This window comes from Salvelinus namaycush, chromosome 6, assembly GCF_016432855.1.
Source record: "Salvelinus namaycush isolate Seneca chromosome 6, SaNama_1.0, whole genome shotgun sequence".
NCBI lineage: Eukaryota > Metazoa > Chordata > Actinopteri > Salmoniformes > Salmonidae > Salvelinus > Salvelinus namaycush.
The window spans coordinates 49233493-49240640 of NC_052312.1; the positions used below are offsets into that span (position 1 = coordinate 49233493).

At 50.1% G+C, this 7148-nt stretch overlaps 1 long non-coding RNA gene across 1 annotated transcript in view; it reads left to right on the forward strand.

Annotated features, from left to right (window-relative positions):
- The window catches only part of LOC120050128, an 84537-nt gene that overhangs the window by 14016 nt on the left and 63373 nt on the right, over positions 1 to 7148 (forward strand). Inside the window, exon 2 of the long non-coding RNA XR_005477161.1 lies at positions 5614 to 5668. This is a non-coding gene — a long non-coding RNA (uncharacterized LOC120050128). The remainder of the gene's footprint in view (positions 1 to 5613; positions 5669 to 7148) is intronic.

Sequence of the window (7148 nt, forward strand, 5' to 3'; positions counted from 1 at the left end):
GTAATTGGTTGCCCATACAGTGACCCAGTTATCAAAATAAATCTCCCCTCCGGATCAGATATGTTTTTGTCAATTATGAATGGAACATTCTTATGGATAAGTATTGCTGTACCTCTACTGTTGGATTTGAAAGATGAGAAATACACCTGTCCCACCCAAGCTCTGCGGAGTTTGGCATGTTCAGCATCACAGAGGTGTGTCTCTTGCAATAGCGCGATGTCTGCTTTTTCCTTTTTTAGAGCACATAGTATCTTTTTCCGTTTTATTGCATGGCCTAGACCGTGGCAGTTCCATGTCAATAGATTTAAGGTACTAGTTATCGTCATCGAACAGTAATCGAACTTTAGTGCAAGTCATCTCTGGGTAAAGGTGGATAGTAGTTACAGCTGCGTTCACATAAAAGGAAAATAAATGGTTTACATAAAATAACAATCTCTGAACACCCCAACCCGAGTTCCCAAACAACTCGACATATCCCGTTGGATCTATTACCTCCCCGCTCAGTCACAATTCTGTGTTCCAACAAAAAAAAGACCGGGAACAGTTAGCAACGCACAACGTCTCCCCCTCCCCACCAAAGAAATGCCTCATCCTCTCCGCCCCGCATTGAGTAAATGACAACGTAGCCCCCGTCCAGACCACATTAAAAAAGGGAGAAAATAAAATCAATAGCCCAGCCTACATATAGTAGGCCTAGGTTATAATATGGGGCCTATCCCTCTCAGCTAAAGGAACATAACTATAGATTGGACGGCTATAATGACATTTAGCAGGGCGGTGGGTCTTTGGATATCGGCTATATGTTGTCTTACCTCCTTTGGTAATAACAGTAATCGCATTTAGTCAATGGTCCATTTCTCATTGACCGGGGTTGTCTTTCAAAAAACGTTTTGCCTCTTCGGGAGTTTTGAAGTGTCGCAGGGCTCCTTGGTGAAGAATCCTGAGCTCGTTTGGGTATTTGAATCCCCTAAAGATGCCTCGGTCAATGGAGCATTTCTTCACCTCGTCAAACTCTCGGCGCTTTCGGCGTATTCCAGCTGACAGGTCCTGGAGTAAGGTGAGTTTGGCGTTTCCCACTGTAATGGTGTTGGTTTTCGCCGCCTGTAGGACTCGTTCCTTGTCGGTGAATCTCAGGAAACGTATGGTGATTGGGCGCGGTGGTTGTCTGGCTGCTGGTGGGGGCCTCAGTGCTCGGTGAGCTCTCTCGAGTTCTATGGGCCTGTCGGTGGACAGGTGGAGCCACTCGGGAAGTTTGTCTTGCAGGTAGCGGATCAGTGGCATGTTTCTCTCTTCTTTTTCGCCCAGATTTAATAGAACACAATTATTCCTTCGCCCCCTGTTTTCCAGGTCCTCTGTTTTCTCTTCCAGCTGCTCTATTTTTTTTTTAGCATATGCTATTGTTTCCATGGCGTCTGTCAATAAGTTTTCCGTGGATAGGATTCGCCCCTCTGCCTCGTCCAGGCGCCCCGCGTTTATGGTTATCTTGTTGTTTATGTCAAGCAAAGCATTTTCCAGGATTGTCACCTTGCCCCCTATCGCACTGAGCTGAGCGTTAATGGCATCTAGTTTAGTGTTGAGTTCTGTACGTTGGGATCTCAGCTCAGAAAAGATGTCTTCGACAGAGTGCGAGGTTGGCATTCGTTGGGCCTCGGGGGGGAACGGGTCCTCTTTCTCCTGGCTAATGGCGCTAGCTTTTTCTGAAGCTAGCTGCTTCTTGGAGGCTTTTTCCGTCGCTAGTACTCGAGTCCGGGTAAAAATGTCACCTGTAGTGTTGCCTTTTGAAGCCGCCATGACTTTTTGACTAAAGCTAAATGAGTTTAAACTTGAAGTGGAGGTAAGATTAGGAATTGGAAACTACTTGTGCGGAGCTCCTAGTTCATGCGGCCATCTCGTTCAGGGGTCACGTGATCCCCCCCTTGTTTTGCTTTTGAAAAGTGTAAATAATATAAATATGAAGAAGATTCCAAAGAAGAACAACAATTTTTAAATTAGGCGAACAAAATTGTATTAATTGATGCATTTAGTGTTTATTGAGTTTGTCACCATCAGGTCTCAGTGGAGGGTTTCTGTAGGCAGTCAGGTTTGTACTGGTGCAGTTCTCTGGAAACAGCAGCTTCTGCATGGTGTCAGTGTGGAAGTGCATTTCCCTTCCCCCAGGTTATAGGCCTAGCTGTTGCTTTATGACTACCATAGCAACATTGAAACGTCCAATGAAAAGGAGGTGGGAATATTCCTGTCTGACTGATAGTAATGGCCAGTGTGCTTATTTATTACCGTCTGAGAGCAATGACTCCCCACAGCGCGACATGACTCCCCACAGCGCGACATGACTCCCCACAGCGCAACAAGACATGACTCCACACAGCGCAACAAGACATGACTCCACACAGCGCGACAAGACATGACTCCACACAGTACGACATGACTCCACACAGCGCAACAAGACATGACTCCACACAGCACGACATGACTCCACACAGCGCAACAAGACATGACTCCACACATCGCGACATGACTCCACACAGCACGACATGACTCCACACAGCGCGTCAAGACATGACTCCACACAGCGCGTCAAGACATGACTCCACACAGCGCGTCAAGACATGACTCCACACAGCGCGACAAGACATGACTCCACACAGCACGACATGACTCCACACAGCACGACATGACTCCACACAGCACGACATGACTCCACACAGCACGTCATGACTCCACACAGCACGTCATGACTCCACACAGCACGACATGACTCCACACAGCGCAACAAGACATGACTCCACACATCGCGACATGACTCCACACATCGCGACATGACTCCACACAGCACGACATGACTCCACACAGCACGACATGACTCCACACAGCACGACATGACTCCACACAGCGCAACAAGACATGACTCCACACATCGCGACATGACTCCACACAGCACGACATGACTCCACACAGCGCGTCAAGACATGACTCCACACAGCGCGTCAAGACATGACTCCACACAGCGCGTCAAGACATGACTCCACACAGCGCGACAAGACATGACTCCACACATCGCGACATGACTCCACACAGCACGACATGACTCCACACAGCGCGTCAAGACATGACTCCACACAGCGCGTCAAGACATGACTCCACACAGCGCGTCAAGACATGACTCCACACAGCGCGACAAGACATGACTCCACACAGCACGACATGACTCCACACAGCGCAACAAGACATGACTCCACACATCGCGACATGACTCCACACATCGCGACATGACTCCACACATCGCGACATGACTCCACACAGCACGACATGACTCCACACAGCACGACATGACTCCACACAGCGCGACATGACTCCACACAGCGCGACATGACTCCACACAGCGCGACATGACTCCACACAGCGCGACATGACTCCACACAGCGCGTCATGACTCCACACAGCGCGTCATGACTCCACACAGCGCGTCATGACTCCACACAGCGCGACAAGACATGACTCCCCACAGCGCGTCAAGACATGACTCCCCACAGCGCGTCAAGACATGACTCCCCACAGCGCGTCAAGACATGACTCCCCACAGCGCGTCAAGACATGACTCCCCACAGCGCGTCAAGACATGACTCCCCACAGCGCGTCAAGACATGACTCCCCACAGCGCGTCAAGACATGACTCCCCACAGCGCGTCAAGACATGACTCCCCACAGCGCGTCAAGACATGACTCCACACAGCGCGTCAAGACATGACTCCCCACAGCGCGACAAGACATGACTCCACACAATACAGGTGATAGGGTACGATTACAGTAGGCAGCCTGTATTTCCTATAGACATGACTCCACACAACGCAGGTGATAGGGTACGATTACAGTAGGCAGCCTGTATTTCCTATAGACATGACTCCACACAACACAGGTGATGGGGTACGATTACAGTAGGCAGCCTGTATTTCCTAGTGTCATGCTCTTGCAGCTCAGCTTCCACTTGGCAGTTCTATGGAAGTGTATAATCAATTAGCGAAGCCAGCAGAGGGTGGAATGGGGAGGGCTGCATCCCAAAAGGCACCCTATCCCCTATATAGTGCTCCATAGGGCCCTGGTCAAAAGTAGTGCCCTATATGGGAGCAGATTTCCAAAATTAAAATCACTTGGAACTGATTTCCTGGTATTTTTAGTCTTTTATGTCCGACAATGAAAATTCCCCAAAATATATGTTTTTTCATGGTTTTTTCGTCCGGAAATTTGGGGGGTCAAATGATGTCGGCAGTGGGCAACTTCACTTTGAAGATATCGCTCTATCAGATCACTCTGTGGTTTATGTTTGGGCCCTGGGCTCCATCAGATTAACCCTCTGTGTTTTGTGTTTGGGCCCTGGGCTCCATCAGATTAACCCTCTGTGTTTTGTGTTTGGGCCCTGGGCTCCATCAGATTAACCCTCTGTGTTTTGTGTTTGGGCCCTGGGCTCCATCAGATCGCTTTGTGGTTAATTTTTGGGCCCTGGGCTCCATCAGATTAACCCTATGTGGTTTGTGTTTGGGCCCTGGGCTCCATCAGATTAACCCTCTGTGTTTTGTGTTTGGGCCCTGGGCTCTATCAGATTAACCCTCTGTGGTTTATGTTTGGGCCCTGGGCTCCATCAGATTAACCCTCTGTGGTTTGTGTTTGGGCCCTGGGCTCCATCAGATTAACCCTCTGTGGTTTATGTTTGTGCCCTGGGCTCCATCAGATCGCTCTGTGGTTTGTGTTTGGGCCCTGGGCTCTATCAGATTAACCCTCTGTGGTTTATGTTTGGGCCCTGGGCTCCATCAGATTAACCCTCTGTGGTTTATGTTTGGGCCCTGGGCTCCATCAGATTAACCCTCTGTGGTTTATGTTTGTGCCCTGGGCTCCATCAGATTAACCCTCTGTGGTTTATGTTTGTGCCCTGGGCTCCATCAGATCGCTCTGTGGTTTGTGTTTGGGCCCTGGGCTCTATCAGATTAACCCTCTGTGGTTTATGTTTGTGCCCTGGGCTCCATCAGATCGCTCTGTGGTTTATGTTTGGGCCCTGGGCTCCATCAGATCGCTCTGTGGTTTATGTTTGGGCCCTGGGCTCCATCAGATTAGCCGTCTGTGGTTTATGTTTGGGCCCTGGGCTCCATCAAATGAACCCTCTGGTTTGTGTTTGGGTCCTGGCCCCTGTCACCTTATGTCATGCTGTACACCATCTGGTGTTATCTCAATATCTTCTCTTTCACAGTGTAGCCGACACAAGTATCATAGTACTCTGTTCTTCTCCTCCCAAGACCAGTATGTCTCTGTGGTCCAGCGTGACCCCCAGATGGACATGTTAATTGGCCCAGCGACTAAAGCCTGTCCAACGGGATTAAGGAATGGGTTCTGGAGGTGGGCCAAAGGACACGCCTCATCGAGCCCACTGACACGGAGGAGATTAAAAACTGTAGAACCCACACACACTTGTAGAACCACGCGCGCAATCTCACGCACACACGCGACTAGGACACTCCGTCTGTGATGGACTGAAATGTATGTTCCACCGGGCTGTATTACGAGGGGAGGGGATATACACACTGTGATGTCATCATGTCTCCCTCCCTGCCTTGTCTTCTCTCTCAGGCTGGCTGTGGTGTTGTCGTGAGGAGACTGCTTTCTGCTGCACCAGCTGCATGAGGTAGGTCCTATATTTGTCACCACTCGCCTGTGCTTGAGGATGCTCCGCTGCTTTTGGTAAATGGGTATGGAGCTCCACACGTGACTGTGTGTCTGCGTGTGTGTGTGTGTGTTTGCGTGCGTGTGTGTCTGCGGGCATGTGTGCATTTGTGTGTGTAGGTGATGTGTCTGTAAGCGCGTCTGTGGGATGTGTTGTGTGTGTGAGAGAGAGTGTGTGTTATATGTGATCTCGTACTGCATGCATGCTAAGGTGTGTAGGAGAGAGCGGGTGCTACAGTAGGTTTAGCATGCCTCTATAGCGATACAGAGCCGGAGACTGGTCAGATCAGATTTTACAACAGGACTGGTACACAGACAGACAGAGACCGGTGCTGCCCACTCTGAAGTGGCCTCTCTGAAGTTATCTCAGGCTAGCATCATGCCCTGCTGGATCATGGTGTCTCTATCACTTCCAGCTCTCTGTCTCTCTCTCTGTGTCTCTCTCTCTGTGTCTCGCGCTCTGTGTCTCGCGCTCTGTGTCTCGCGCTCTGTGTCTCGCGCTCTGTCTCTCTCGCGCTCTGTCTCTCTCGCGCTCTGTCTCTCTCGCGCTCTGTCTCTCTCGCGCTCTGTCTCTCTCGCGCTCTGTCTCTCTCGCGCTCTGTCTCTCTCGCGCTCTGTCTCTCTCGCGCTCTGTCTCTCTCGCGCTCTGTCTCATTCTCTGGAAGCCATACCATATTGTCTCTCTGTCAGTCAGATGAAGGTTGGGAGGTCAGTAAGCACAGTTACCTTGACACAGGGCGACCCGAGTCATCAGTATTCTCTTCCTGAAGCTCCATCTGTCAGACAGTCAGTAGAGATCTGAACCAGAGAGGTGGTGTTCTGACAGACAGTAGAGATCTGAACCAGAGAGGTGGTGTTCTGTCAGTACAGATCTGAACCAGAGAGGTGGTGTTCTGACAGACAGTCAATAGAGATATGAACCAGAGAGGTGGTGTTCTGACAGACAGCCAGTAGAGATCTGAACCAGAGAGGTGGTGTTCTGACAGACAGTCAGTAGAGATCTGAACCAGAGAGGTGCTGTTCTGTCAGACAGTCAGTAGAGATCTGAACCAGAGAGGTGGTGTTCTGACAGACAGTCAATAGAGATATGAACCAGAGAGGTGGTGTTCTGACAGACAGCCAGTAGAGATCTGAACCAGAGAGGTGGTGTTCTGACAGACAGCCAGTAGAGATCTGAACCAGAGAGGTGGTGTTCTGACAGACAGCCAGTAGAGATCTGAACCAGAGAGGTGGTGTTCTGACAGACAGTCAGTAGAGATCTGAACCAGAGAGGTGGTGTTCTGTCAGACAGTCAGTAGAGATCTGAACCAGAGAGGTGGTGTTCTGACAGACAGTCAGTAGAGATCTGAACCAGAGAGGTGGTGTTCTGTCAGACAGTCAGTAGAGATCTGAACCAGAGAGGTGGTGTTCTGTCAGACAGTCAGTAGAGATCTGAACCAGAG